Raw genomic sequence first — 9,410 nt, forward strand, 5'->3', positions numbered from 1 at the left:
CTGCTTCTTATGATCATATGTTTTGTTACTTAAATTCCACATATGGGTGAAATTATATGATATTTATCTTTCTCTAATTTATTTGGCTTAGCATAATACATTCTAGCTGCATTCACATTATAGCAAATGCAACTTTTTGAGAGAGAGAGAGAGAGAGAGAGAGAGAGAGAGAGAGAGAGAGAGAGAGAAAGCCTGTGAGCAGGAAAGGGGGAGAGAGAGAGAGAGAATCCCAAGAAGCTTGTCTGTGCTGACAGCACAGAACCATGGGATCATGATCTGAATCAAATTAAGAGTTGGATGTTTAACCAATTGAACCCCCAAGGTTCCCCAAGAAATTTAATTTTATTTCTTTTTCCCACCTCATCACCCCCTGAACAATTTTGACCCTTAAATCTTTAAGGTTGCCTAGGGTAGAAGTTATTTTCTTCTGTAGTTTCTTCCTGGTGAATAGAGGCATAGAGATTTTCCTACGTATGGGTCAGAATTCACCCAAATCAAAAGGTATTGCAGACATGTCTGATGGCAAGTACTTGGCTTCTGGCCTGGAAAGGCTACTAAACATTCAATCTAGAGATTCCTTATAAAAAGTTCCAGCAAAGTTAACATCTGCATCCACTAGCTACTAGTGTCTACAATCATGAACAGAATTGTAGGGAAAGAAAAATTTTTCTCCCACCTTCTTAGAGTCCTTGGATGGGTCAAAAATTAAACTGACCAAGACAGATTATTGGAAGAAAGCAAATCACATTTATTTAATATACATTCCATATCACATGGATGCTTTAACAAGTAAATGAAGGCTCAAAATATATAGATAGACATGCATAATTCTTCATTAGGCTTGATGAAGAGTGAACAGTTGTGGAGGAATATGATAAGTTTAAGAGTATGAGATAATTGTTATAAATTGGTGGAAACTTAGCAAAGCCTTTTGTTAGAATTCTTCTTGATGCCCAATTGTCTTCTGTCGTTTCCCACAGACCAGGGCTGCTCGTAGCCTGTCCCCTTCCACTCCAGGTTGGGGCCTTGGTGTGCTAGCTCGCCAGGTCCAGGCGCGCTCCTCCCCGGCTTTGAGTGCGCCTCCATTGCGGGTCCTTCTTGAGGGAAGGAGAGAAAACAGGGCAGGAGGGAGACACAGAGAGTGAAGACAGCACACGGTTTATGATCAAGCCTCTGTCCTTTACTTAGAAAAAAATTCACTCTTATATAGAATTTGGGGTGGGGAACTGGCCCAGGTTGGTTGCCAGGTAACAGAGTCAAATGAATATCAAAAGAAGCTCCCAGACTTGCCTCTGCAATGCTGGGGAGGGGGAGCTAGGGCTGAATACCCGAAATAAGGTTTTGATCTTTTGTGCACCTTGGCCAAGTCTACGTCTGGAGCAGCAAGACAGTCGCCAAAATTATTTGGGCCAGGAAATGGCAGTCTCCAGCCTCCAGATGCAAATCTTGTTTTTCTCGGTACTCCCTGGAGAGCGAATATCCTTGCCTGAGGCAGCCAGAAAATCTGGCGGCTCCCAACAGTCCTCAGAGATAAAGATGCTCCTTTCCTATTGGTATAGAAAGGGAACCTCTCAGACGAGAGTTTTAGGGCTTATTTCAGGGAAGAAGAAGAAGAAGAAGAAGAAGAAGAAGAAGAAGAAGAAGAAGAAGAAGAAGAAGAAGAAGAAGAGGAAGAAGAAGAAGAAGAAGAAGAAGAAGGAGAAGAAGAAGAAGAAGGGGAAAGTTTAGAGTGAACTTCTTGCATCTGCTTGAAATTTTCAAAATGCCAAGAAGCCATATTTGGGGATAGCATGTCCTCAATCTTCTTGTTGTCTTTCCTCTTAATATAGATGAACAGTTTCTGAATTTATGTAAAGAAAACCTCCACTCTTATACACTATATGCCATTCTCTCCTACTGTCAGAATTCTCTCTGCTTTTTTGCATCATCAATGACCCCCTCTCTTCAGAATCATTCCATTAGTATACAAACTGGCTATCTTATTTTGTATTCTAAAAAAATCAATTTCTCTTCACCAATTACACCTCCACTTCCAATGAAAACATTTCAAAAAGAAATACCAACCTCATCAACTATATTTCCTTTCCTACCACTTCTATAAATTCACTCTAGAAGGTATTTCAACCTATCATTGTATTGAAACTACACCTATGGATGGCATTAAAGACTTCTACATTGTAAAGTCAAATGATCAATATGCTGTCCGCATATTACATGACTTGTATGTAGTTTCACAAAACTGATCCCTTCTGCTCCTAGAAGCTCTTTCTTTACTTCTATTTCTGGATAATATACTCAGTTTCCTTCTAAGAGGCACATACTCCCTTGCATGTTTCTCCTCTTTTCTACAACTTCATATGTCAGAGTGCCCTGTGAATCATTCCATCATCCTCCCATGGTCTCTATCTGTACTCTATCCCTTACATATAGTATCCATCTTCATAGTGATAAGTATATGCTATGGGCTCTGTAATTAATATCTTCAGCCCATATCTGTTTTCTCAACCCTCATTCTGCAACAGCTTCCTAGACATCTCTACTTAATATAATATCCTAAAAGACATTGAAAACTTAGCATATTTGAGAGTAAACTCCCAATCTTCTCCTCATACCTTACTCCTTCCAGTTTCCCCCATTTCAATGAAGAGTTCCTTTGTGTTTCTAGTTACTCTGACCAAAAACCTTGAAGTTATCCTTGGCTCCTCTCTTTTTCTTATAATTTTCAACAATTCATCAGGAAATCCTTTAATCTTAAAATATATTTGATTTCAAAATATATTAAAAATATATATATATTCAAAATTCAAAATCCAAAATCTTAGCACTGTCACTGCAATTAAACTGGTTTAAATCATCTTTATATTTATTACTGTAACCATAGGGTCTTCTTGCTTCTACCTTATAAGATTTGGTTGAGATCTTTTAACTTGAGTAATTTCATTTCAGAGTGAGAATGCCACTGACTATACTATAGTCTTGAAGATCAACTCTCCTGCACTGTGGTACCCTGTGAGATTTTATTTATTTATAAATTAGGGACAGATGGTGAGTATCTGTCCTATGCCTCAACAGGAACCTCATGATCAGAGGGTTTTGCTTTCATCCAAAATTAACACTGATTTACAAAGTGCCTACAGTGAGTCAAGAATGATTCTAGGTGATGGAACTCCAATCACAAATACTACACAATCTCTGATCTCAAAAAATTCTGAGTCTAGTGCATGTTACAAACTACTAACCGGATAAATGCAATGGGCAGTAGAAAGTGCTTAGAAACCCACAGCATCTCGTTTAATTCCGTATTAGAGGCACAAGACATTTCATAATCTATTTGATTCAACCTTTCTTTTTTTAATTTTCTAAATGAGATACAATATGATAAATGATTTTTAGCTCTTAGCTTGAATAGTCTATAATTTTATTTTTTAATTGTATCGAATGAGATTCTACTATCACTATTTTCTCTATTTTTAATATTTATTTGTTTGTGTGTGAGAGAGAGAGAGAGAGAGAGAGAGAGAGAGAGAGAGAGAGAGAGAGAGTGAGGAGCCGGGGAGGGTCAGAGACAGGGTGAAACACAGAATACAAAGCAGGTTCTAGGTTCTGAGCTGTCAGCACAGACCCACATACAAGGCTTGAACCCACAAGCTGTGAAATCATAACCTGAGTTGAATTCAGATACCCAACTGACGGAGCTGTCTAGTCACTGCTACTATTATTCTTTTCAAAGGCTATGAATAAAGACAATGTACCCACTTCTCTAAGCACATAATTGGGAGAATTCTGCTAAAAACTCAAAGAGGAAATTTCTGCCTATGAATAGGAAGGTAGAGCAAACTGTCTTTATTCAAGTAGAATTAATTTAGTATTGCACTATTAAAAAGTTCTGGAACAGAAATCAAGAGTTGTGACTCACCGTTTCCCTTGGCAGAAATTATTTCAGTAACTCTCTCTTTTTCCCCCTCCTTCTGAGAGAGGCATTCAGTTCACTCCACTAAAAGGAAGGAGAAATAAATTATGTGTCAAGTATTGCACTAGGACTCTTGGAAAGACAAAGATGATTAGATATAGTCCTAACGATTTTAGATTTTTTCACTGGGAAATATGAATACACACAAAACTGGGTATAATACAAAGTAGTTTTCTGAGCACAAAGTACAAAGAACCCCAGGAATCTGAGAAAGAAATATTCTTGAGGAGGCTTCGGAAGGTTGTTTCCTAAACTTTCCAAATTTCCTTTGCAGCTAGACTCTTTCTGATACACAAGTGGAGATTTCATCAGCACAGAACAAGGTGAAGGAATAGCATGCAGAGAACGCACCATCCTTGCAATGGCAGCGCAGTAAAGTAGTGAGTGTTGTGTCCCTCAGTCTCTGTGCCTAAGATGCTGTGGTGAGTTCTCACTTAACTCTCCCACCATGTGGTTAATTTCTCCTTGATGACTGATCACCAACCCTGGCTCTCTGTTCCTCCTGGAAATTATGTGAGCTCCTCAACATGGTTGATTGAATTGTTCTTCCACTTAAATGAACTGGTGAGAATTGTGTCCTGTAACTGATACATAAGTCACAAGAATAAAGCAGCATATATTCTAGTAATTAAGAGCATGGACTTTGGAATTATAATTTGTGTTTGAACCCTTTCTTTTCCATTCATTTATTACATATATTTAATGGGTAACTTGCCATTACCTCTTTAAGACTCAGTCTTAATTTTAGATGTGGAATAACAGCAAATTCATAGGATTGATACATATATTAAATGAGTTAACATACAAGAAGGACTTAGTACCATGTGTAATCATTACCATATTGCTTTTCATTTAGAAAATTAAAGAAAGGCTGCATCAAAGAGATTATGAAATGTCCTGCACCTCCAATACTGAATGAAGCAGGGATGCTGTGAATTTCTATTCCACTTTCTACTTATAGCATAAATCACTTCCCACTGCCCATTGCATTTATCCAGTTAGTAGTTTGTAACTATGGTTAGCAGCTAGCAACTGCTCGATAAAAATAGTTTTTATTATAAGAGTTGTCATTCCAACTAAGTTAATGTGTTCTTGCCTCCAAAATACAAGCTCTTTACATAATATTTTAACCTTGTTCATCCTTCCTTTGGAATTTACCACATGTTTTGAGAAGTTCTCCTTACTGAGAATAGATCATTTATTTTATACACCTGGAATCAGGAATCATTGCCTTCAGAAATAAAAACATTTAATAAATATATAATATTTCAGACTTTATTTTCCCTTCAGTGCTAGTATTATCATTATTACAAAGTTCCTCACTGATAAAAAGAGTACTAATTTCAAATAAACTCAATTTGACAGAAAAAAGAGAAAAACACATAAGCGCCATGTCTAAGACTCTTCCCTTTTTACCAGCTGAATGTAACAATACCGTGTTGAGGAGGTGAGACGTATTGACCCTAGGCTGAGCCACTGATACGTGTTTCTTGTTATAGATACTGATTATCACTGAAAAATAGTGTAACCAAGACAATACAAGATTCATGGTACTTCAAAGAGATGCTTCACGTTCTGACATTCATTATGGTTTGATTTATGAACATTCAAAGCAAAACCATAGTAGACACTTTCCAGTGATTTAAAAAAAAAGAAAGAAAAATAAAACACCAAGACTCTCTCCATTTTGAATTCAGTGAATTTTATATTAATGGTGTATAACATGTTATCAAAAATAAAACACCTCAATTATATTGGGAAATTATTTAGTTTCCTTGACATGCTTCCATTCATTTTGAAAAATTTTTGTTTTAAAACTATTTAAAATCATCTGATTGGGAGACAGTTTACTAATGTCTGAGACTTCTTTCCTTCGCCTTTTGTCTTTCCCTGCTTTCATTCCTTCCCCAGATTCCCATCAACTTAGAGTTTTATTGACCCAGACAGAGACAGGGTAGAATAGAAGGAGGAAGGGGGGATATATTTAGCTGGAGAAAACAGATTTATTTATTTGGTAAAGAGCTTGGAGTAAAGGAGATGAGAAATCTGAACAGAGGAAGGATGTTGAACTGCTTCATGAATTAGTTATTGAGAGATTTTAGAGCACTTGATAAGGGAAATGCCCTGGAACAATTTTATGCTATGAGAGACTTAAGAAAGAAAGGAAAAGATTTGAAGAGTATTACAATATATCATTAATTGGAATTCTTTAAAATTCTTCAAGCAACATATAGACATAGTTACAGTTCAATAAGATTTGGTTATCTAACTGTGTTTATTTATTAATTCTTAAGACTCTCCTTACAAACTATTTCTATTCACACTGAGAGAACATTTTTAAGAGTTTGACTTTTTTTTTGGTAATTAAATCTGTGAGTTGGGAAATAACTGAAAGCGATAGATTTTATGCTGCCTTTGGAACCTACCTGAGCAAATTCAGACCTGTAATTCTAAGCATAACTGAAAAATCCTGATGAAGCAATTCCAAAGAATTCCATGAATAAATATATTTATTAACATACTTATATAAATACATTTATATAGATAAATGTTTCCTTTATATAATACTTTAGGACTGTGAGCAAGATTCTCCTGCTTACTTGAAGAGTTATTTAATGCTCTTATTTAATATTGTTTCCATGGTCTCCCAAGATAGAGAAGTATAAGTTAGAAGAGGTCAGTGAAAGGACATGACTGATGGATGACACATGAGGTGGATATGGGCAATTAGAGGCACCTCATCCTCCCTCCCGCCCTTGGAAAACATATTCTGCCCACTTTTCCCAGTCGGAGCCATTTGAAAAATGCAGCTTTGAGGGAGTAATGAATTATTGAGACCATCTAGATGCTAGATGTGACAACCCCATTAACACTTCCATATAAATTTTTTAGATTCTGGCCAGAGAGCACAGAGATCTGCTTGTCCTGTGGCATCCCCCACAAGGCTCATATGTAAGTGAGTTCCCTTGCTTATTAAATCTGTCACCTGCCAATCCGATATGGTCTGCTTCTTTCCTTGGTCTCTCTCTTTGCTCTCCACAGGGAAACTCCCAAGGTTGCAAACCAACACTTGGCTAACCTATGACACTATCATTTTAAGAGACTAAAAGGAAAACATTCAAAACTGATTCTCTCTACTGAGCCCAAGAGCTACGTGATAAGTGAGAGACCAGAAACGTGAACAGATAGATGGCCCTTATTTTAGCAAGCCTTGTAAAATGTTCTACCTTTTTCAGATAGTATTTATCAGGATATATGTCTATGCTCTCTTCCCTCCAACCATCACCCCCTCCCTGTTCCATGGGAAGAATGGTAACTTTAGAGAAGAACATTCTCATTTCCTGGTCTACCTTTCGGTGGAAAGTAAGGTCATGGCACAAAATCTTCATATAGCCTGTGATTGAAAGATTTGATGGAGAGTCAGGTGTTCAGATACACAGATGAGTAATTTGGCAAAAAAAAAAATCCTATTTGAATTACAATATAATTTACATATGTCTAACCTGAATTTCTTTACCTTTATATCTATAATATATATGATCATATACACATATGTATCAATTATATCCTTAATTTAAATTAATTTAGTTAAATTGCAGTTTACGTACTCATATTTATATTATTAGGGTTACTTAATTTTTAAAATATTATTCCAAAGACAAATTGAGTTTATATGCCTTGGCTAAAACTTTCATCTGATGATATTTTTAAAGATCTCTGTTGTTTTGCACCAATATGTGGAACTGTTTTATGATTAGAATTTGACATAAATCCAAGATAAAATGCATAGCAGCCTGAGTACTAATGTCTAAAGGAAAGTAGTACTTTATACATATTATTTTGTCTTTAGAACAATACTTTAAAGAAAAAAATAGTATTGCTGTGTTTATAAATGAAAGCACAAGCTTAGGAGGGCTAAGTAATTGGTATGATGACCCATACCCACTGAATAAGGAAACCAGGATTAAATGGCAAATAAACTTGATTCAATGCCATGTAATATCAATGTGTATAGGCAAAAACTATTTAGTTATATTACTTTCAGGTTCCTATGTCTTATTTTCCCCTTTAGACTCCAAGTAGCTTGAGTTTAGAAAACATTTATTTACATATTTCCTTTCTCATAGAAATGAATTATTTTTTAAAACACTTTATAGAGCACAATAACTACCTACTGGCTTAAGTAATAATATTTTTTAAAGACTAGTTGCAAATTATCTGTGAATTAAAATGTGTGTGTGGATGTATGTGCCTGTGTTTAATTTCTTTAACCTGTAATCTATTTTGTCTTATTTAATATCCACATTATCTATTCATTTCATGTCTATTTGTATGGTCCTTGCTAATTTTTCTTTTAAATTGTTTTATGTTTTGTGATTTGTTTTTTTACTTCAACTTTAAAGGCATTGAAAATTATAAGCTTGGTCATAGGAAATGAGCTTATGACACAAATTACTTTAGTAGCTTCACATTTATTTTATGTACTATGTGCAACTATACAAAAGTAAAATTTATAAATTTAGAATGAGGAGACTTAAAAATGAAGAAGACAAATCTTATTGTTTTTATACATGCAAACATGCTAAAAGTTATGATGTTTTAGTTGCAAATCATAAAGAAGACCAATTTCAGTTCATTTTTTGGACCCTTGTTACTAGAATGTTCCCATGCAGTGCATATTACTAAATGGTTAAGATAAGGGAAAAATCAGGCCTGTGTGTGTGTGTGTGTGTGTGTGTGTGTGTGTATGTGTATGTGTTTTATTGCATGGCATTCTCATCCTTAAAATCACATACTACAAAGTGTATTATTCTAGTATCCACTAAAATCAAAATATTGATTTGTTGAAGGAAGAAAATGAACTGCAATTCATTCCCAGGCCAAACTGCAACTGAGCCCACACAATCAGGAAACCCTCTGATTGAAGGCTCAGGAAACATGGAGTCTCTTCTATGTTCTGGTTAGGAAATAATGCAGACAAAGTTACAAGAGAAAAACTTAGAACAGAAAGATGCTCTTATTTTTTTCCCCTAATATTTTATTGTCAAATTGTTTTCCATATAACACCCAGTGCTCTTCCCCTTAAGTGCCCTCCACCATCACCACCACCTCTTTTCCCCCTCCTCCTTCCCATTCAACTCTCAGTTCATTCTCAGCATTCAATAGTCTCTCAAGTTTTGCATCCCTCTCTCTCCCCAACTCTCTCTCCCTCCTCCGCTCCCCCTGGTCCTCCATTAGGTTTCTCCTGTTTTCCTGCTAGACCTATGAGTGCAAACATATGGTTTCTGTCCTTCTCTGCCTGGCTTACTTCACTCAGCATGACACCCTCAAGGTCCATCCACTTTCCTACAAAAGGCCATATGTCATTCCCTCTCATTGCCATGTAGTACTCCATCGTGAATATATACCACATCTTCTTGATCCATTCGTCAGGTGATGG

At 36.1% G+C, this 9,410-nt stretch overlaps 1 long non-coding RNA gene across 1 annotated transcript in view; it reads right to left on the reverse strand.

Annotated features, from left to right (window-relative positions):
* Positions 1 to 736: 736 nt before the first annotated feature.
* LOC115285834 overlaps positions 737 to 9,410 on the reverse strand; it is a 95,685-nt gene continuing 87,011 nt past the window's right edge. The window contains exons 2-3 of the long non-coding RNA XR_003905714.1: positions 3,917 to 3,994; positions 737 to 1,094 (exon numbers count right to left, since the gene is read on the reverse strand). This is a non-coding gene — a long non-coding RNA (uncharacterized LOC115285834). The remainder of the gene's footprint in view (positions 1,095 to 3,916; positions 3,995 to 9,410) is intronic.

This window comes from Suricata suricatta, chromosome 1 (assembly GCF_006229205.1).
Source record: "Suricata suricatta isolate VVHF042 chromosome 1, meerkat_22Aug2017_6uvM2_HiC, whole genome shotgun sequence".
Lineage (NCBI taxonomy): Eukaryota > Metazoa > Chordata > Mammalia > Carnivora > Herpestidae > Suricata > Suricata suricatta.